Source organism: Gorilla gorilla, chromosome 11 (genome assembly GCF_029281585.2).
Source record: "Gorilla gorilla gorilla isolate KB3781 chromosome 11, NHGRI_mGorGor1-v2.1_pri, whole genome shotgun sequence".
Lineage (NCBI taxonomy): Eukaryota > Metazoa > Chordata > Mammalia > Primates > Hominidae > Gorilla > Gorilla gorilla.
Window position 1 is genome coordinate 67,226,389 of NC_073235.2, and position 24,259 is coordinate 67,250,647.

The 24,259-nt window shown below is 35.6% G+C and overlaps 1 protein-coding gene across 17 annotated transcripts in view; it reads right to left on the bottom strand.

Annotated features, from left to right (window-relative positions):
- Nucleotides 1–24,259, bottom strand: part of COBLL1 (cordon-bleu WH2 repeat protein like 1) — a 193,572-nt gene that overhangs the window by 101,617 nt on the left and 67,696 nt on the right. Inside the window, exon 1 of one of the 17 annotated variants that reach the window (XM_055380237.2) lies at nt 23,863–23,882. The exons of 15 other annotated variants lie outside the window; for them this stretch is intronic. The gene's annotated coding sequence lies outside the window, so the exon portion shown is untranslated. Of the gene's footprint in view, nt 1–11,446; nt 11,516–23,862; nt 23,883–24,259 lie in introns of those variants that run through there. One more of the 17 variants, XM_063694947.1, reaches the window with a different exon arrangement.

Consider the following 24,259-nt stretch of genomic DNA (forward strand, 5'->3'; position numbering starts at 1 on the left):
TAGACAATGGTCTGTCTCATCTTGGTCACACTGAGCACTATTTCACAGCCACTCAAGTCCTCTGTGAGGGATTGTCTTCCCTTGGCTTCTTCATGTGGGCACACAATCTACTGTTTCTTCCTTCTTCACTGCCACTCCTCAGTCTCCCCATCCTCACCTCCTCTGATTTCTAAATGTTGGGGCAACCCAGGGTCCATTCTCTGCCTTTTTCTCTTCTTTCTACAACCTCTTGTAGGTGGCTCCAAGAGACTTCATAAAAGCCCATGGCTTCAAATATCACTATATGTCAGTGGCCGTCAAATTCACATCTCCAACCTGACTTGATTATTGAGCTCTGTCTTTTATTCCCAACAATCTCATGGTTATCTCCATTTGGATGTCCCATAGGTATCTCAAATGTTCTATAACCAAAACTTGATTCTCCTCTTCATCTCTAATCCTCATTCTCACACAAACCTACTCTATATTATTCCCCATCTCTACAAATGGCTCCACTAACCACCCAGTTAACTCAAGCAAAAAAACTCCAGCAGGCATACTTTAATTCCTCTCTGTCCTTTATCTCCTATTTCCAATCTGTTAACAATTCCCCTGGGATCTAAACTCTAAAACATATCCTGAACTTCTATACTTTTCACCAGCTCCCTGCTACCACCCTGGTAATTAAGGCATCATCTTTTCTTGCCCAAACTGCTTCAAAAGCCTTTTCACTGGTCTCTCCTGTTTCTCCTCTTGTCCCTTAAAATCTATTCTCCCCTGTAGTAGTCAGAGTGAACTTTTAAATATGTATGCCATTAGGTCAGTGGGGGAGAAAAATAAGAAAAAAGACATAAATCAGATCACATCTCTCTAATCCTTCACTGGCCTTCCAATGCATTGATGAACCCAAATTCTTTTCCTTGGCTTGCAGGCCCCAAATGAGCTAGCCCGGTGGTTCTCAAAGTATGGTTTCAGAGCAGCAGCCATAGTACTTGGCCGCCGTACCCCTGAGACATACATAATCAGAAACATTAAGGGCAGGGCCTTACAATCCACATTTGACAACCCTCCAAGTGATTCTGATGTATGCTAAAGTCTGAGAACCAATGAGACAACCTCAGCTCCCCTCGTTACTCCCAGTTTCAATGCCCCGTGTAATTCACACTGGCATTCTTTCCTGAAATAGACCCAGCCTCTTCACATCCAAGAGCCTTCCACAGCTTTGCCCTCAGTCCAAAATGCTTTTAACCAGAAAACTTCAAATTGCCTGCTCCTTGAGGTCATTCAGAATTCAGATAAAATATTTCCTCCTCTTAGAGGTATTCTCTAACCACTCAAAAAAGGTACCAAGGCCCACCCCACCCATCGTGGCCCACTCTTCACATAGCCCTGCTTGGTCCCCATCACATTTATCACTATCTGAAATCATCCTGCTTATTTACTTATTTTCTTGTTTTTTATTTGACCCCAGAATAAAAATTCCTGGAGGGCTGGGACGTGGCCTGTCTCATTCTCTGCTGGCACCTAGAACTATAACTGGCACCAGATGGGGTTCTCTATGAGCATTCTTTTTTTATTTAGTTGAGGAAGGAAGGGAGGGAAGGTCATATTAGTTTCATCAGTTCATAGGAGAGCAAAAACTTGGTGGGTTGCTGAGAGTCAACCTGTTCTGTAGCCAGAGGTATAAGAAGTCATTCAAGTCATTCATGAATATCTACTGCTAAGTCCTTTAAAGGTGCTTTTGGTCTACATTTAATCTTATGAGGCCATTGCCACTGCCATTTAGCTGGGGTTTACAGAGGTTTAAGAAATTTGCCCCAAAGCACATAGAACATGGGACAATTACAAATGAAAACCCACCAAATCCCCCCACCAATAACCCTAGCAAAGGCCACCCAAATAAGTCCCAATGTTTAAATAAGCCCCAAAGACATCCACATGGATAAAATATCTCAATCCTCAGGAAGTTTCTAAGTGGTTTTCCTATTTGGGGAAGGGATTAAATTAGGACTGACAAAATTTTAGATTGTACGAAGACTCCATCATTTTGCCCAGACGCTCAGTAATTTGCCTGAAGCCATATAATCTGTGGGACAGGACTCAAATCTGTAGCTTCCTTTGACCAATGAGAATTATGATTAATATCAGAAAAGAATAATCTAATTTTTCATTTTTAGGAATGGGACTCATCTTTCAGTTATACTTGGTATAATGTACCAAGCAAAGAGGCAGTGCATATTCACATCAAAGAAGCACATATGGAATGCTAGTGTCATGTCCCAACAGTAAAAGCCAAACAGAACACAAGAAAAAGTAGTTTTTATCCAGTATCAACAGCAGCTAATCCTTGAGTGTTGACTGTGTGTTAGAAAATGTTTTTTACCTGCACTAACTCATGTCCTTACTACACTATATGAAGCAAGTGCTGCCACCTCCACATTCCAGATGAGGGTGACATGCAGACAGATTAAGGAACTTGCCTAAGGTTCCTTAGCCCGTAAGTGGTGGAGCTGAAATTTAAACCCAAGGTGTCTGATTCTAAAGTTGGTGCTCTTTACTACCACATTACATCATTTCTTTGAGATCTTAAACATTCATCAAAATAAACAAAAACAACAACAAGTGAATGAGCAAAAGCCAGGTAGTGAAGGAGAAAAAAATATGTGGTTATTGAATATCTTCTTCTAAGTCCTGTACAGGTGCTTTTTGTCTATGTTTAATCTTATGAGGCAGTTACCACTGCCATTTAGTTGGGGTTTACAGAGGTTTAAGAAATTTGCCCAAAAGCACAGAGAGCATGGGACAACTACAAGTGAAAACCCACCAAATCCATTCCCCCTTATCCAATAACCCTAGCAAGGGCCATAAGCCTCAACATTTAAACAGGAAGGCAGATACCAGATGTACCCATACCCCAGCCCTACCACTGAGACAGCTACTTCCCCAGGTGAGGTTGGAGAAACAATATACTGGACATCAAAAGGCCTGGGAGTATCCTAAATGGCCACTTGTGTTACCATAAGTAAATCACTTAATTTCTCTGGCCTTCCATTTTCTCATTTACAAAATACGGGTATTGAACAAGATGATCCCATGCCCCTTTACCTCTAACATAAAATATTTATGCACAATTTTGTTTAGAAACTGGAAATCGAGACAAGATAGTTAGGACTAGGGTCAAGGCAGGGCACAGTGGCTGCACTAATTTACAAGTAGCATTTGGTTGAAAGAGTCACATGGACAGGACGCCCATTCCCAGAGAGTTCTTCCTATGCTGAGAACACTTCTGCTCCTGGTCAGGAAAGGGTCTCCTCTGAGGCTCATAGGAAATAGAAGCCTGGAAAATGGGATCCATTTCCAAGTGCTTTTCTCTCTCTTGGCATTCACACTAGGAAAAAATGATGAAGGGAATGGCAAACCCAAAAGAAAATTTTGAAAAGCTCTTGTTTCAGTCTCCCACACTCAATTATTTTACATTTCAACACCTGGAATACCAAGTCCCTACCACAAGCCATTCATCACTTCAGGCTTTCTGCCCCCATAGCACCTCCACTTAAGTCTGACCAATAATCCATAGTCCCATCAATTACATCCCATGTTTCTGCCACCTTAAATCTCTCTCTCCAAGGTGCACAAACAAAAAAAAAAAATGCAGAGATTTACATCATCTTAAATACGACTTGCCTGCTTCTTCCAAGTACTCTTTCAAGTACCTTGTCATTACCCTCCTTTCTTTTGCAGCAAAACTTCTAGGACTCTGCTGTCCAATATGGCGGCCATGTAGCTACTGAGCACTTGAAGCATAATTAGTGTGACTGAGGGACTACAGTTTTAGTTTATTTAGTTTTGATTTGAATTTTAAAACTGATACTTGATTCAGTTACTGGAAAATGTCTAAGTATATTTGGGATAACTTGAGTATGGGAATCTTTTTTTTTTTTTTAAGACAGAGGCTCACTCCGTCACCCAGGCTGGAAGGCAGTGGTACGATCTCAGCTCACTGCAACCTCAGCCTCTTGGGTTCAAGCAATTCTCGTGCCTCAGCCTCCTGAGTAGCTGGAACTATAGGCATTCATTACCATGCCCAGCTAATTTTTGTAGAGACAGGATCGCACCACGTTGGCCAGGCTGGTCATGAACTCCTATCCTCAAATGATCCACTTGCCTCGGCTTCCCAAAGTGCTGAAGTTACAGGTGTGAGCCACCGTGCTGGCCCAGAATCTATTTTTTCAACTATAAATTTCATGACATCTAAATACAGATCGGGTATTTCCAATGAAAATATAACATCTGAGTTGAGAAGTGCTATAAGTGTAAAATACACACTATATTCCATAGACTTAGTAAAAGGTATTAAATATCTATTGGTAATTATTGTATGCTGACTACATGTTAAAATAATATTTTTATATACTCAGTTTAAGGAAATACGTTTACCATGGTGGGCCTTCTCTAAGATGATGTCCAATGACTGCTTCCTTGTGCAGTCTCCTCCCTTTGTACGTGGGCTGGACTTAGTGACTCACTTCCAGTAAATAGAATGCAGCAACAGTGATTGGCTGTCATTTCTGAGATTAGGTTACGAAAAGACCATGGTGTTATTTCAGGTACCCTCCTGCTCTGAGAGAATCCAGCTGCCCTATGGGGAGTCCCATGTGGCAACTGACATCTCAGGCCAATAGTCACAAGAGTGAGCTTGGAAGCAAATCTCTCCCCAGTAAAGACTTGAGCCCCAGCCTACACCTTGACTGCAGTCTCATCACTCAACCAGAAAACTAGAGAATGACAGTTCTACATACACCCTGTACCTGAGTTTCAGTTTCAGGTGATTTGACGTACTCACTGTTCTAAAGCACTGCTCCTGGCATCACCTACATTTAGAGCACATCGTCTTTGCAATCCAAGAACCTTTCTTGTTTTACACAGAAGTCTATTTTAAATTCTTTTAGGATCTTGTCTATATTTAAAGGAAACATGTAAATCCTTTTGTTCAATAATTAGCTATGATGATCTATCACACCCATCTCTGTGTGACAATGAAGTGGAGCAAATCCAAAGACAAGACACAGGTTTCCCGCTGGGTGCAGTGGCTCACACCTGTAATCTCAGCATTTTCGGAGCCCATGGCAGGAGGATCACTTGAAGCCAAGAGCCTGGATGACATAATAATACTTCATCTCTACCAAACAAATTTAAAAAATAGCCTGGCATGCTGATATGCACCTCTAGTCTCAGCTACTCGGTAGGCTGAGCCGGGAGGATCACTTAAGCCTGGGAGGTCAAGGCTGCAGTGAGCCATGATTGTGCCACTGCACTCCAGCCTAGGTGACAAAGCAAGACCCTGTCTGAAATAAATATATGAAAATTTTTTAAAATGTTGTTTTTAAAGACACAGGTTTCCCTCTAGCATGTAGAGTATGGCAGAAAGAGTAAAGACGTAGACAAGTGACTAGCACAATGCAGGAGTGAAATATCCCAGGGTACCTTGTGCATAGTTTCCAAAGTACATCACCTTATCCACCAGAAAAATTTTTTGAGGCAAAATCCATTAACATAATTTTGCCATTTTTGATTAGTACATTACCTTCTGCACAGTATGTTCAATTAATTCTTAAAGAATGAATCTACTTAAATATAGTTTCATTAGGTTGATTTTTTGTTGTTATACCTCTCTCAAATCTTCCCCTTTTACTACTTTTAAGGAACATAGCAATTATGTAAAGTGGGCCACAGGACACAATAGAACCTCTTTGTATCATTAGACCTTTGAGAATAAGGTTAGCATGAGTAGATGAAGCTTTATTGTAATTTAGTTGTCATATACCCAGAAAGACATAACCTGCTCTGTGTTCTAACTCATGTAATAAAAGGGTCATGTAGGTAATGACAGGATTCTTTAAATTTAATTTAGGTCTCAACTCAAAAGCTGTTATTTCTTAAATGAAATTAGATAGTTCACTTGCTTCTAAATGCCCTTTTAGATTCATGTAAACAAATGGACAGTATTTATCATCCTGCCATACTTTTCATGTATATATAAAAAATCACTGCGCTGTGTAAGGGTGGTTCCCAAATACATCTTAGAAGTTGTTCTGACTCATGCTTAGTTATCATTTCAGACCTTTGACAGACATAGGGCCAGCTTTTGTTCACCTGACTCTAAATACATTCTATACATATAGTACACACATACAAATGTGTGAGTATACATACGTGTGTATAGTGTGTATATGGCAGCATGAGAGAGAGAGAGAGAGAGAATGAGGGAGGGAAAGAGAGAGAGAGAGAGAGAGCAAGAGCGAGGGAATGTGCTAGTGAGCACCATGAGCACTTATTTTCCTTTGGCTTTCACTAGAGGTCTATTCCAAATTCACTTGCCAAGTAACTTTTCCTGAAGAAACTCTTATTCTCCTATTTTAAGCAGATATGTACTCCAGTAGAAAACATATGACTCCTAAAAATACTTGTGGTGAGGAAAAGTTTAATATTCACTATGATAGCCAGTTACTGAGATGCTAAGTAACATAATTCTCTCTCTCCATTCCCCCTCTACTCATCATCACCAGGTAATTTCCAGGGAAATTTCTTCAACATTTAGTAATATCCTAATAATATTTTCAATTCCAAAACCCTGGTTTCTAGTTTTTGTTTTGCTTATAATATCTAAAATAGTTAAAAAATGGCAAAATATATTTTTATAAAAGTTGATACAGTAATAGTTTATTCCTAAGCAGCATCTCTAAGTCAATAAACTTATTCTAGTATCTATAAATTTAAAATAAGTGCTTTAGATAATTGTTGTATAATTTGGCCTTCACTGTTTTTGGTGGGGACATGTGGGCGATACGGCAGGGAGAAAACAAAAATATCTAGCTCACTAAATACAGACAGTGTAATCTTCCAGTGACAACATTAATGCATTCCAGAAAGGCACAGGGTAATAAAAAAAGATACACACTTGCAAATAAAAAGGAAAAAAAATCTACATACTAATCACCAAGAGTTATTGATAAAAATCAAGATTCAGAGTCAGAGATCATGGTTTGTGTCTGGGTCTGCACAAATTAGTTATTAGGTCATTTGATCTCACTGGAACTTGAATTGCAAAACTGGAATAACACTTCCTGCCTCTCAAGGTTGCTGAGAGGGTTAAATGGGTAAGGTATATTCATTGTCTAGCACAATGGTTCTCAAACTTGGTTGCACAATGGACCCACCTACATTTAAGAAAATACTGAGGCCTAGGTGTCACTTTTGGAGATTCTGATTTAATTGGTTTGTGAGGATTTTTAAAAATCTGCCCAAGAGATTCTAAAGTGCAGCCCATTTTGAGAACCACCGGTCTCATATAATGCCTAGCACACTATTAAGTATTCAGTTAGACTTAATGATATACCTTCATTGGAACTTTATAAACTCTAATACACACATAAAGGCTTCTATCTAGTTCAATCACATTTATGTAAATAAATGTTCAATAAATGTTTATGTAAATAAGGGTTCAAAAAATAAATGTTCAATCACATTTATTCACTCAGGATCAGTGAATAAAACATATCTTAAAAGTAGTCCATAAGTTTAGTAATAAGTGTTTCAAATTTTAATCCCTGTTACATTTTTGTTTCCTTTTATCAAAGAGGAAAATTCCTCATGAAAGAAACAAAAATGATCTTTTACTTTATATTTTTTACTGAGATGCAATTTACATAAGAAAATGCACAAACAGAAGTGAATAGAATTTTACATATATACACACACCTCTCTCTGTCTGGGTTTCTCTCGCAAGGAGTCACCAACACAGACCAAGATATGGGATAGGAAAATATAACTACAAAGTAAAAATTAAATATTAGACCAGGCGTGGTGGTTCATGTCTATAGTTTCAGCTACTTGAGAGCCTGAGGTGGTAGGATCACCTGATCCTGGGAGGTCAAGGCTAGAGTGAGCCAAGATCATGCCACTGCACTCCAGCCTGGGTGACAGTGAGACTCTGTCTCAAAAAATAATAATAATAATAAAATATTAAATTTCTTATATATGTCCCATAAATAAGAAATTTCAGTTTGTCTCTGAGTTTTCCTAAATATCTTACAGGGGATGTTTACTTTTTAACAGTTAAGAAAGTCAAACTTTCTTAACAAGAAAAGGGAACAAGATGAGAAAAACATCTTGGGGAAAAATATGAGAAAAACCTTCAGCAGAAATAGCTATATCAAAGGAGGAGATATAAAATTAATGTAAAGAAACGAGCGATTTGAGAAAACAGACTTAAAAGAAATATCTACAATGAGTCACAAGACAGTCAACAACATTTACTGGGCACCCACTGTGTACTTAGTGCTATATAAAGAAATGGTGAGCAGATTAAAGAAATACCATATGAGGCCCTCAGATACCAATAACTTAAAAATGAAATAAGTCCAACTAAACAATGGCAAAGATGTCCTAAATGCACTCTAGGAAAAAACTCTACATTAACTGAATGCTTATCTAGTTGCAGAAACTATGCCAAATGTTTTATATATATAATCCCCTAACAAATACTACCTTTTTTTGAATAGAACCCTAAAATAATTCATAAACATTTATAGAAATGACCAAATAACTTCTCTCAATAACAAACCCAAACCACAAAACCATGTCCCAATGCTCACTTATGATTCCAGTCATTCTTGCACAGCTTTCTGCCTATACAAGTGTCAGCAGCAACTGGACTCAACATCATCTACTGAAAGCTTCCTTTGCACTTGTGTTTGTTGCCTTGCAAGCAACATATATGGGAGAATCACTGTGGTTTAGAAAAATTAGTCCAAAAAAGGTCATAAAAATGTGACTGACACTACAGTTAATTTTTTTTTCATGATTAACAAAAATATGAGAAGAGAGAACTATGTGAAACTCTAACCTCTTTTTTCTTTGGCACATAGAAATTAAGTATAAAAGGCCTTATTACAAATATATATTTCTACTTTAAAAAGGTTAAATTATTATTCAAAAAATTTGAAGAAAAAGTTACTCATTAAAAACAAAATTATCTGTGGATTTTTTAAAATTTTACTATACTTGCTCTCTGAAGCAATAAATATAGAAAAAAAAGTTCTCCACCAAAGGAAGTTAAAAAGTTTTAGTTGATTTTTTTAAAAAAATTTCAAACACACACTAGGTTAGAAACCTAGCATTTAAAACATTAAATGTAAGAGTTATGATTATTAAAATATATGCACATACACATATTAAAGAGTGGGAATGCATGTCAGCCAAGCAAGCCCACTGGTAGATCAGCCAACCAAACAATAAAACCAAAAGTTGCTTTCAAGTCACAATGTGAATAACCTACTCTCAAATATGAACTTGGGTAAATATTAAACATCGTTGAGTTATCAGAGTCTGTTAAAATTTTAAATTCATGTTGGGGTAAACCTATCATTCACCACATACTGATAAAGAAAACTTCCTGAAATAAATTTGCCAAAATAATTTTCCTAGTTACAGGTTTTGACAAATACTAGCTAAAAGAACTATTTGGACATAGTATCTCAAACAGAGTTTAGAAATACTAAAATCAAAAGTAGCACATTATTCAAAAATTACCTTAAATTGGATCTAAATTTAAAACATAAACTTAAAAAATTTATAGATAAAAACATAAGAAAAAAATCTTTGGGAACAAAAGTTAGGCCATAGGATTAGCTATGACATCAAAGGCACAATCCATAGATTTAGTATACATATATGTATATAAAAAAATTTGACTTCATCAAAAATTAAAAACTTTTGTTCTGTGAAAGACCCTATTAAGGGGATGAAAACGCAAGCCACAGACTGGGAGAAAATATTTGCAAGTCACATATTCAGCAAAAAGACATATCTAGCATATACAAAGAACTCTCTAAACTCCATAGCAAGAAACAATCCAGCCATGAGATGGAAAAAGGTGTAAACTCGTTACCAAAGAGGGTACACGAATGGCAAATAGACACACAAAAATATGTTTAACAACATTATCTATTAGGAAAATGCAAATTAAAGCTATGATGAGCTACCACTACACATCTAAATTTTAAAATACTGGTAATACCAAGTACAGACAAGAAAGTGGAGAAACTGGCTCTCTCATATGTGGCTTGTATAATGTGAATGCAAAACGGTGAAGGCCACTCTGGGAATCAATTTGGCAGTGCCATATAGAACTAAACATACACATAATGTATGACCCAGTAATCTACTCCTAGGTATTTGCACAAGAGTAGTGAAAAGTTATATTCACAAAAACCTCTACATGAATGTTTCTGGCTGCTTTCTTCATAAAGACCCAAACTGGAAACAACCCAAAACTGCTCCCATGGGAGAAACAATAAAAAACTATGATGCATCCATACAACAGAAAACTACTCAGCAATACAAATCAGCAAAGTTTTGATACATTCAACTTGGATGGATCTCAAGGGTACTATGCTGACTGAAAAAAGACAGTCTCAAGGAGTTGCATACTGTATGGTTCTGCTTACGTAAGAGTCTCAAAGGGACAAACTTCAGGTCACAGAAAACAGATCAATGGCAGCCAAATTTGGAGGCATGATGAGACTATTAAGGGTTAACATGAGGGAGTTTCTTTGTGGTGGTGAAGAGTTCTGTACTCTGATAAAGAATGGTGCAGTTACATAAATCTACACATGTGGCAAAGTTTCATAGAACTATAAACCTAAATCAACAAACATAATGATTATAGAATGCATGTAAAAAGCTGATGAAATCAGAATAAGGTCTGTACCTGTGTTAATAGCATTAGTATCGATGTCACTTCCTTGGTTTTGACAACATACTACCATTACATATGATATTATTATTCGGGGAAAGCTAGGAGAAGGGCACAGAGAAACTTTCTGCACTATTTCTGTAACTTCTTTCAAAGCAAACTAGTAAAAAAATAAAAGTTACAATAAAAATATATCTAAGGTGGTGATTCTCAAAATTTGGTAGATATTAGAATCGCCTATGGAACTTGTTTATAATACATGTTGGCTTCAGTTCGTACCTATTTAAAGTAAACCTGTATACAGGGTCCAGGTAATATACGCTGATAATATAGCACATTACAGTTTGAAACCACCAAACTAAAATAAAGGCAAAGATATTGGAAAAAATGATGATCCCCATCAATAACTGTTGTTCTATTTAATGGCTAATTACTAAAGAAGTCCTACCCACACAAAACCTCATTCACAGATTATATAACTGAGTCAAGAAGCTGTCACAGATACAGCAAAAGACATGCAATGATGTTATGGATCTATTTAATAATGCAAATACTGGCCAGGCACGGTGGCTCATGCCTGTAATCCCAGCACTTTGGGAGGCCAAGGCGGGTGGATCGCCTGAGGTCGGGAGTTTGAAACCAGCCTGACCTACATGGAGAAACCCTGTCTCTACTAAAAATACAAAATTAGCTGGGCATGGCGGCACATACCTGTAATACTAGCTACTCGGGAGGCTGAGGCAGGAGAATCACTTGAAGCTGGGAGGCAGAGGTTGCAGTGAGCCAAGCTTGCATCATTGCACTCGAGCCTGAGTAACAAGAGTGAAAGAGCCAAGCTCGCATCATTGCACTCGAGCCTGGGTAACAAGAGTGAAACTCCATCTCAAAAAAAAAAAAAAAAATGCAAATACTGTTAGTCATAACACATCTGATAATACAGAAGTGAAAACACTGACATAAGAAAAAAAACCCATGCTATGAAAACAAAGGTGTGTAGAGAAAATATATCCTCAATAAGACACAGGCGTCACATATTTAAAATGTCTATTATAGGCCTTTATCTATGCTTTTATATGAAATAATTATTGTTGGCAAATCATAAACAAAAATAAGCATCGAGGCACTTGATTTAAAAGTTTCCTTTGTTCGATATAATTCATGAAAAGATCAACCTAAATATTACTCCATATACAACACAGTAAGAGTTAAAACCCAAGAAGTTTCCAAATCTTCACTCAAATTCTCTCCTAACAGGATGTCCACAGGAACATACAGGTATACAATTTTCACATTTACATTAGGCAGCTCTATGCCAAGTACCTACCAGGCCCTTTTCACCTTTTCTCAGCAAAGAATGAATCACAGTTTTTCCACTATCTCCCTGCCATCTCATAAGAGAAGTAGCAATGCAACTAGAGAATAAATCAAGTCTTAGATCATCATTTCTGAGAGGCTGCTAATCTCTAACTTAAACAGTTCCTATAACCTCTGAAATGCTAGCTCATTTGCTCTTCACTCTGTGGAAAAATAAGTTCTTTTGGATGAATAATTATGGTCATTATGTGATTATTCTCAAATAGTTCAGCTGATTAATACTAGCCTCAAGTGAATCCATAATTATAGGCTTAATCCTTCCTTACAGGGCTATTTAACCTGACCATGCTCTTTGGCCACAGGTGACAGTGCCAACCACTGAGCTAGAAAAAAAGTGAGCATCACTGGGCAAAATAAAAGTCAACTGAGCATGTGTGTTTGAAGGAGGACAAGTCTATGACAACTCAAAGTACTTTCAATGTAAGTTTGGCCAGTAGTAGCATCTACTGTACCACAGATGAAATAATCCAATATACAGTGTCCTGAACTAACCAGAAGAGGTAGTGGGGAACTAGAAAAGAGTGCTGGATTACAAGACAGTATACTTCAGTTCTAGTATCAATCCAACATATACTGAGCTGTGTCTCAGCTGTCTTATTTAATCAATATATCAAATGTATAGTGTATTATACGAGAACAAACTAGCTAGCCTGGTAAAAGCATCTGATCATGTTAAATCACTTGCATTATTAAAAACAGCATAAGGTAAGGGTGAACAAACTATGGCCTACAGGCCAAGTTAAGCCTATCATCCTTTTTTTTTTTTTTTTTTTGAGACGCAGTCTTGCTCTGTCACCCAGGCTGGAGTGCAGTGGTGCGATCTCGACTCACTGCAAGCTCCGCCTCCAGGGTTCAGGCCATTCTCCTGCCTCAGCCTCCCGAGTAGCTGGGACTACAGGCGCCTGCCACCACGCCCGGCTAATTTTTTGTATTTTTAGTAGAGACGGGGTTTCACCGTATTAGCCAGGATGGTCTCGATCTCTTGACCTTGTGCTCTGCCTGCCTCGGCCTCCCAAAGTGCCAGGATTACAGGCTAGAGCCACTGCGCCTGCCCGCCTATCATCCTTTTTTAAAAAAATAAAGGTTTGCTGGAACATGAACATGCTCATTTGTTTACATATTATCTATGAGTGCTTTCACACAATAACAGAGTTGAGTAGTTGTGACAGAGACCTTAGAGCCTGCAAAGTCTAAAATGTTTACTGTCTCGCTATTTCTAGGAAAAGCTCACTGATTCCTGGCATAAAGGGTCACATTTCCAATAAAGTCACCATACAATTTTAAAATCCTTAGTTTTATGCAAAAATATACTTCGTATGTATCAGGTTTGAAAAAAATGTCTTTTTTCTTTTTTTGTTGTTTGAGAAAAAATGTAAAAAATTTGTCAACACACACTATAGGTATGGTTGGGAAAAGAAGCACTCTCATACCTTGCTGGTGGGAGACCAAAATGGAGGAATTTTCCCTATAGAGAAATATTTAGCAATAACTAACACAATCAAATACATAGTTACCCTTTGGCCCAATAATCCTACTACCAGGAAGTTATCCCAAAGACACACCAGCTTATGGCTTATGCAAAAGGTTAGTTCTTGCAGCATTTTTGAAAACAAAAGACTAGAAACAAACCAAATATCCATGAAGTATAGACTATATCAAATTATGGTACACCCACTTGATAAAGTATTATGCAATCATGAAAAGGAATGAAAAAGATCGCACACATTCATGACTGGAATATATTATCAAATGACATAAAGAAAATAAGTGCTTTTAGTATACTATCTTTCGATAAAAAGTAGATGGGGTTCTATATGGAATATAATAGAAACAATGTCAAGATAAAAATAAAAATGATTATGTGGGAGAAAAGGAATAGGGATGAAAGTTAGATCTCTACAAATGTATCTTAAAATTTTGCCTTTAAAGATTAAATGTTTTTAAATAACAGCTTTTCTTTTTCTTTATGTTTGAGACAGGGTCTCACTCTATCATCCAGGCTGGAGTGCAGGGGCGTAACTGTGGCTTACTGCAGCCACGACCTATTGGCTCAAGAGATCCTCCTGCCTCAGCCTCCAGAGTAGCTGAGACTACAGGCATGTGCCACCACATCTGGCTAATTTTTTTGTTTGTTTAGTAGAGACGGGGTCTCACTATGTTTATCAGAGTGGTCTTGAACTGTTGGCCTCAAACAACCCTCCTGCCTTGGCCTCTCAAAGTGTTGGGATTACCAGGCGTGAGCCACCACACCCAGCTAGCTTTTCTTTTTTATATGCTTCTAGTATGATATATTCTAAAGACAAAAACACTAAAAATTTTAAAACTGTAACCAGTTGTCTTACTATTAGTAATAATTTTAACAAATATTATTTTGAAACTATAATATTCATATAATTGTAAAATAAATATCTAAATGTATACTGCTAGAAGTCAATATTTTCTGAATAAGAGATAAACATAAAATTGGAGTTAAATAAAAATGCTATAACTTTATATTTGATTGACTATATTAGTATGAACATGATTTTCTTCTTTCAAAAATGCATATTATCCAGCTGTCCACTTGAACATCATCACCCAGTAGCAAAGAGCATGTAGTTATGGTCTGAAAATATATTTCCCACCAAAGGAATCAGGGTTCCTTGAAAAAATGACTGAGTCCAGGTGTGGGCCAAAAAAGCATATGAGACTTTTTGGGCAAACAGAATGTTCTAGGGTCAGAGAGGTTATCACAGACTATGGAGGTCATGGCAAAATGACTCAGCAGGCAACTGGAAGGGCCTCTTTCTGGCCCAAGATGGGGTAATTTTAACACTAAAAGAATGACTACATTGTATTGAAATATAACATTTATTTTAAAAATCCATGAGTTATTAACAATAAAAACTAAATAGTCATTATGCAGGCTGCTAAGGTAGGACATCTCTTAGTACCCTGAAAATTTAGGGAAAGAGTCAATCAAGCATTTATACTGCCTGAAATACAGTTCATACAGAAATATAACATTTGACGAACAAGGGTTTCCTTTAAAGAATTCTAGCTAATAAAATACAGAAGGAATAAAATAATTAGAAAATTATTGGTTTCAATATTTGCTCAAAAAACAGTATTAAGCAACCATTCATCAATGAACTCTAAGCCATGAGGTGAGAATTTAACTGCGAACATAATAAATGGATCAGATGGACACCACCTGAATCCACTTTTCAAATTCAGCATCACTAAATACTGGACAGACATCATGCGCTTCATGACACGTTGCAATGGAATGCACACAGTACCACATATGAAGTACTCTTATCTAATACATTTAATATGACTCTAACCAAAAAATTAAGTAGATCAAAAAACAATATAAACACAACCACAAGAATGTAGTTAGCAAGATCCTGAATTTGCAACAGTCTGCAAGATCAATAATCCAATTTAACTAATGAATCAAAATGTAGGAACAAAGAGAAGGGAGTGGGAAAGAACCCATATAGAATGAGAGACTTAAGTGATATAACCACCAAATGTTAGATATGCTAATGCCATAAAAGGTATTTTTTTAAACTTCCTTATCTGTTATGATATATAACAAAATATGAGTAAAATGGCTATGTGTGGATTTTCTTGAGACGAATAAAAGGGAAAAAGTGGAGATAGCTAAAGCAAAATTGGCAAAGGGTTTGTGACATTTAAAGCTCAGTGAAAAATGAGTAATGAATACTCTCACCTTTTGTGTTTGAAAATTACTAATGTTTTTACAAAAAAAAAATCTTATGCTCTATGGTACATATGAACAAAACAATAATTGAAACACACAGAAACAAAAGAAATTACTAAAGCTAATCAAAAATATATTTAGGAATATTGACCTCCTAAATGAAGGTCACTTTTGCCTTTTCATCTGTAAAATGAAGGGCTATCTGGAAGATCTCTGAAGTTCTTTTCATTCTAATATTTCTTATTTGTGCTTTAAATAAGCCAAGATCATAATTTTTTTCTTTCTAATATCTCTGCTCTAACCCTAACCAACCTCCAGCCTCAGGCACCCATTACAGTGTTTTCTGTCTCTCTATATTTGCTTTTTTTGGAGATTTCCTATAAAAGGAATCACGCAGTATGTGTTCTCCTGAATGGCTTCTTCCACTGAAGCAGCTCTTGAGGTTCACCCATGTTGTAGCATATATCCATACTTAGTTACTTTTTATTCCCTAATAGAATGCCATTGTATGAATAGACATTTTATTTACCCATTCACCAATTAATGTATGTTTGAGTTGCTTCCACTATTTGGCTATTATGAATAATGCTGCTACGAACACTCACATACAAATCTTTGCATATACCCTTTTTTGTATGTGATATGGTTTGGTTCCCTGTCCCCGTTCCAATCCCATGTTGAATTTGTAATCCCCTATGTTGGAGATGGAGCCAGATGGGAGGTGACTGAATCATGGGGGTGGATTTCCCCTTAGTGCCATTCTTGCAATAGTGAGTTCTTGTGAGATCTGGTCATTTAAAAGTGTGTGGCACCTCTTCCCTTTTGCTCTTCCTCCTGCTCCAGCAATGTAAAGTGCTGGCTCCCCCTTGCCTTCTGCCATGATTATAACTTTCCTGAGGCTTCCCTAGAATCTGAGCAGATGCCAGAATCATGCTTCCTCTACAGCCTACAGAACCATGAGCCAATTAAACCTCTTTTCTTTATAAATTACCCAGTCTCAGGTATTTCTTTATAGCAGTGCGAGAACGAACTAATACAGTATGTCATTCTTAAGACTTCACAGCATAGATATACAGCATGTTCCTAGTACTCTCTGACTACTCCTGCTTTCCTCCATGCACATGGAAATAGTTTAAAGCCACTGGCATTTAAAATTATAAGTTACTGGCGAAAGACCAACAGATATTCAAGAACCATAAGCCACACCTATATTACACAAAACACAGCCTTGCACATAAATTAATTATCCAAGAAATATTTTGATTATGATTAAAACAGTACAATAACCATAAGCCTCTACTTTTCCATTGAGCCATTCTTCCTTCAATTACAGATCAATGGTTTGGTATAAATGTTGAGTATATCATAAGGATAATGAATAAACTAACATGTCTAATAAAGAAAGATGTAGTGGGTACAATGAAGACAGCATAACTGTGTTTAACTTATGTACTGGTTTCACTACCGAAACACAGAGAGGGATGGAATTCTACTCCAAGTGTTGCTTATGCAACAATGGGCAGTTCAAACGTGTACTTTTAAATTCAAACACAAAACTGCATGAATGCTTTTTAATTTTTTTCTCACATATTTAAATAAGTTCACTTTTTGTAAAAATCACTAGAGTTTTAAAACATATAGTTAGAAGAGATACTACCATTATCTTATGGAAAATAGTTTAGGATTAATGATTTAGAAAAATTATCAAAAAAGGAGGCAAATATAACAAAATTCTCTAATATTTCTAGTCAGCAGGTTATAAAAAGGTCAGGTAAAGTGGGAAATCAAAAGTTCATATAACCTCAAACATTCTAACTTAAGATGCACAGATGTAAATTCATTCACTGCTCTTTGATGTAGAGTGAAAGCTTTATTTTTGCAAATGTACCCACTGATGGGATTTTCATCCTGTCCTTCTTGCACACATAGCATACAAAGGCTTGCCTTTGATGTTCTCCTTTTCTACGTAGATCAAATATTTCAACACATCTGCAAAATAATTTACATGTAAATTCATTTATTTCATATTTTTATTTCATTATTTTAGTGTCCCATTCAATTATAATTTAATAGCATAATTTTTTGGTTAGGGTAGGTAGCTCACCAAAGATTATTTCTTAAGTACTTAATTTTGCTTTTATGAAAACAGCTCTTCCTGTTTTTACATTGTATGTATATAATATTTTTAAAATTACATTATTAAAATAAGCAATTGTAAAAACAGGCCTTAACAGGTTAAGTAATAGTAAAACAAAATTTTGAAGAAATGTAACTGGCATGAGAAGGTGAACTAGAAATTACCCTACTGGTCCTAGCCCCAAACGGTGCAAAGAACAGACTTTCAGCATGTATTACTGAGGGACTGGAAATCTTATTTGAACAAGTTTGTTGACTGAAGTTTAAGAACTTCTACAGGTCACTAGATGCAGGATTGCTGGAGAACTTTGATCCATACACTGACAAACCTTTAAGAAATCATGACCTGAAACTTGATTTTTTTTTAGTTTATCCAAACATGTGCAGGCCAAGCAAAAGCAACCACCTGCTACTCCTTAATTTATTACACAATTTGTAAGAAAGGCAGTAGAAAATGAGAATACTGTGGATAGATCACATGCACCAGAAATAATACAAACGATTCTCTCAATAAAATAATAATCTAAGCCAAGCTTGTCCAACCTGTGGCCTGCGGGCCACATGCAGCCCAGGATGGTTTTGAATGTGGCCCAACACAAATTCGTAAACTTTCTTAAAACATTATGAGATTTTTTTTTTTTTAGCATATCAGCTACTGTTAGTATATTTTATGTGTGGCCCAAGACAATTCTTTTTCTTCCAATGTGGCCCATGAAAGCCAAAAGATTGGACACCTTTGAATTAAGATATAAATACAGAAGCATAGCTTCCCAGAAACCATTTTTATTCATCTATAGAAATAATCCCTCTTATCTGGGGAAGAAATGATCCAGAACCATCTTATGTCTATTAGTTAAATGCCTCCTATCATATATCCCTTAGTAAATCACTTGATAAAAAGAAATTTTAAAAATCTACTGTAAATCTTATTAGTGTCATCAGAATTGAAAAATCACAATTAAATTTAAAGATAAGTAATATGTATTGACAAACGACATTTCTAAAAATCTCCGTGAAAGCACTGGCCTTCCTATTTCCTTAACTATTTTTAGGTATATTTGTATTGCAAGCACACGATGGCACACTAAGCAAAGAAATCTGTTTACACACTAAATGTTTCCATAAAAGCAACAATATGCAAATGGCTTATTGTAAATGTTCACAATTCTTAGTGATTAATTCAGATTAGCAAGTTCATACTAGCGAATGGAAGCTGACTGAGTTCAGGCACCTTAACTCTCTGGTTTAATGCTGTGTCTTGAAGCATCTAGAATATTTATTGGAACAAAGAAGATGCTCAATAAAACATGGTTGAATGATTTCTCTTTCAGATACACACATACTCTACCATGTGTTCAAACGTTTTCCTAATTTTGAAAAAAAAATCTCATTTCTTAAAAGCATGTGGGGTTAGAATTTTTAATGTATTTAGTGTGATATAACAGTTCCTTTCAGCATTCGACCCTGATTCATAGAAAACAAGAACCTGCACAAAGAATAAATTATCCTCAGCCATTCAACAATCAGGCTGTCTTCTAGCAATGTATAAAAATAACCAAGCTGTAGGGTTGCTAAACATCTACATTCCATGAAAATCATTTTCTTCTTCCCATCTATTGTAGAGACATTTGCCTTTTACTTTCAGACTGGTGGTTTGGCAACTCTACCAAATACATCATTTTATATATATTCTCCCCAATCATCAGTAAATAAGAATATATTTTATATTCCTGTTTGTGTAAAAGGTCAAATTACAGATTAATTAAAATGAGCTCATTTAAGAGTAATTGGGACGGATGCGGTGGCTCACGCCTGTAACCCCAGCACTTCGGGCGGCCAAGGGAGACAGATCACTTGAGCTCAGGAGTTCGAGACCAGCCTGGGCAACATAGTTAGATCCTGTCTCAATTTCAAAAAGAGTAATTGCACAGAGTTAAGCAACGCACGGGAAATAACTCTAAACCAGGAAGGGAAGAAATTCGAGTTTTGCCACATACACCCCCCACCAGAGCAAGCATTTATTAAGCACCTACGCTGGCTTTGGGTAAAGAAATAAGTACAATTCCTGTATTCAAAGAACCAACAGTTTATTATTTTACAATATTAATCAACTACACATAAAAAGTCTCAAATGTTACCTTGTTCTCCCTTTCTCTTTAGGTGTCTTTGGTCAAGAAATGAGCACTTTTGAAGCACCCATAAAAACATAAATAATGGAATTTACCAAGGTACAATGTGCAGGAGACTATATATGAATTAAACTAATTATTACCACAACACTGTGAGTTGTTGTTTTGTAATTTACAGGACAAAGCATAAATTCCTGAGAAGGGAGTTAACTCGTCCTCAGTAAACTGCAGCCCTAGGTTTAAAACCCAGAGAAGTTCATTTCAAAACCCATTTCTTTCTCCTATGCCATTCTGTTACTGTATGCCGTATCTGTGTGCCCAGCACCACTGAAACACCAATCTAAGATCTTAAAATTCTATTTAGAGTGACAGATTGAAACAAAAAGAAAAAAAAACACACAATACATTATGTGAACCTATCTAATAGATATATCTTCTGAAATGACATCTACTAAAAGAAACACTAACTTATCAAAAGAAAACCATTAGCTATATGCATACTAAAGACTAATTCATTATTATCATGCCTTCACGATCTGCAAAACTATATTAAATCTTTTGAAACAAAGGAAAAATACCCATATTCTGAAAAGTAAACAATGTTTTCATCTGCCTAGTTTAAACAAACAAAAATACTACTCCTGGCCCGCCCAACTACCATCACATTCAGTACCATAGAAAGGTATCTGATTTAATGTATAAACACCGTAAAATCCATTGCAATTCTTCCTCCCAGAAACAAGAAGAGGAAACGACAAAGAAATATACAGTAGTCTCATTTATACAAACTTTCCCTGAGGAAATAGGTGGACCTAGAAACAAAGGCATATATAACATGCCAAGTAATGGTGGTGGTCAGTACTTAGCAATGTCTTAGCAAAGACTTTGTTCAAAAATAGCTGTTGGATATCAAAGCCATTAAAACAACTTTTATAGCACAAGAATTCTGGTATTATAGGTGTGGTCCAGTTATTATGAATGTCAAGATACAGGAGCTAAAATCCTAATTTACACATTTACTTTTTGATCCTAAAATAAAAATAAGATATTTTTGTTGTACTGATCTCACATAAAGATCATTATGTTCTATATATTGTCCTCAATCTCATAAGCACCACTTATGTTACTCTTACAATATTTTCTTAATTGCCTTCTACCACTTTTCTTATAAAAAGCTAGAAAATATAAAAATTTTATCTCAAAAGCAAAACTAATTCTATATCACTGAGAGATCATTGCTTATATTTATGAATTTAATGAGATACTATAATTTATGTGCACTTTAAGAAACCACAGATGACGCTGACCAACAACCTAAGTTTTTTACATCAACAGTATGACTCTTTGAAAATCATCTTTAGTTATTTTAAACAAAACAAAAAACACACATGTAACACGTAATCAATTTGATATTCCATCCAAATATTTTGTTGTTTAAACAACTGGGTATCACTGTTTTCTAGAGTTTCTCATTAGAAAAAAAAAATTGTGTACTGTGTTTCAGTTCAGGCACTACAGCATGATTAGAGTACTCCTATTAGACAAAACATAAACTCAAACTTAAGTACATTTTGCAAAACGTGAAAACTTTTAACAAGTGACCTCAACTAGAATTATAAATGGGCTTGTCCATGTGACTTGGGAGTTTCATGACATAATTGACAACAGTCTAAAGTTAAAAAACAAAAATGGGTCAGTACAAGGCACACTGCTCTGAATAGATGGAGACAGGTTTAGAAAGCACGAGTTTCTAATTGTACATCACCACATATATGGTTTATATGCCAACTACTGTATGTGTCTTTGTAAATTACCATCTACTTTCCTTTGACAAGAATAAATTGTGATAAGAAGGCATCTAAACATTCCAAGTTATAGCTATATAACTTCAAATATCTACAGAAAAGTCATCCAGTTCTAAAGATTAATGCATAATTATTTCAAACATGAAAATGGAATATAATTATACTCTTAATATTGAATGTATAATGAGTCTGTGTTAAACAATTCTATTACTCACCTTAGCTTTTTCCTTTTCCATATGGTTCACTAATTTGCTTTCTAAAGAATGTATGCGTAGTGGGAGTAAACAAGACACCGAGAGGTACCTTCTCCTCTTCCTTATTAATGACATCATAAAGTTTGCTTATTTATAGTCTCGATCATCTAACCTCATGCCCTACATGAATAAGGGGATTTGTTTAGTTGTTAATCCTCACAGTGTGTGGTTAGCAGCAATAAACCAGTGACAGATAGTAACTTGATACTATATTTTTTATTTTTAAAATAAAACATGGCAAGATTGCAGTTTGTGCTGTTCTGGTTTATGTCAACCTTAAATGTGATAAAGTTTCTTTATCAGCAAAATTTGGAAAATGTAAATCTCATGTATTTATTTTATAGGAAATTTACATTTGAATTATATGTTAGATTTCTACAAGGTATTTAGAAACACAGCCCTTGTTTAAAAAATATACAGTCAATGATTCTATTGAGTATTTTTCACATTTTAGATACATCTGATAATAGCAAGTAGATTTATAATTTGAACATTAAGAATCTCTCCTAAGTACATGTATTATTTCTCCTTCATTCTGTAAAGGTTTTCAATTAATCTTATCACTTATTCTAAGAAGACTTCTTTAAATACTAATTAGCTCTGTTAGAAGAAATACTTTATACCACAAAACAATGTTAATTCAATTTTTTCTTTTAAGTCACCAAACTTTCAACACAAACCATTTGGAGTTTCAATTAAAGGATGCATTTAGCTATCCGCAGATATTCTATACCACAATTTTATCTTACATAAAAAGACTAATTCTCACATTCATCTAATATTACATAATACCAGACATCTATTTAAGGGATGAAGTTAATGCAGTCCTTAATAAAAGAATAATGTTTTAGCACACACAGAAAGTACAGTACTGTAAGCAAGGAGATGAGTCAAGTTGCATTATTCAGTTAGTTTAGCAAAATTATATGTAATCGTGTACCAGCCAATTTAGAATGTCCACAAGCAACCTTCTTAGTCCATGCTGACAGAGTTAATATTACACTCAAAGTCTGCTCTAAGGTTCATGTGCTAAAGGATTCTTTATTTTTTAATTTAATGCAGGTAAATTGACTAACTGCAATTGTTACTACCAAGAGGGTTGTTAATACAGAGAGGTCCATGCCAGGATCGTACAGGGGAAAGAGTGCCAATCTAGAGATCAAAATGCTTAATTCTAGTTTGAATTTCTGTCCAGTACCCGAAGAAAATACCTAAAGTTAGCTTCATAGGGTTCTCATATTTTAAATGATAGAGACTATTCCTTGTAAAAGCTAAAGCCCTAGATTAGCGTGATTATCATATTGTTTATTGAAGAATTTACCACAATTTGAAAGGAACCTCACCATGTCTTAAGGCCAGGAAGTGTTTCCAGTAAGAACATAATGAACAGCAGTAGTTAATATTATATACACACAGAGTTTAATGGATTAAGCATTACATTTAAAATAATTTTTATTCTCTAACATGTACATTTAATCATTACATATACATTTAATGCATTAAGAAAAAAATTCTGTACTTTACTCTCCAAAGCATCAATTCAAAAAACATAACTACTTCAGCTTTTTCTACAAAAATGCTGATGGAGAAAAAGAGTCCTCAGACATATTAAAATGTGCAAGGGTAATCATAGTTTGAGAGAAAATATTAGATATTTTTAAAGCAAAAGATTAGGAAAGGTTAAATTATTTTAAAAGTTTTACACAACATATTTACTTACAACTGTTCCAGAAAGTCTCCATAAAACAGTATTGTTCCTTTAGCGCTTTACTTTTAGAGAATGCTGAACCAACTATCCTGCTCTGTTACTAACTCAACTGTTTATCATGTATGTGTAAGCGCCAGGCACTTCTTACCTCTGGCAAATATGTAAAAGAAGGAATTCACTGGTCTTATCCAATCATTCTGGGAATAATCATGTTAACATTTTCACAGGCTCTTTTTCTAAAGAGAATGTGCTTTACGCAATAAAAATTACAAAAATAAAAAGCAGTTTCTTATCAAGCAATTTTAAAATTGGAGAATCCAATTTTTTGTTTCCTTTATAAAGTTATAAATGCAGATTCTCAGCATATACAAAATCTTTAATTATCTTAATTCATCGTTTGATCTGATTG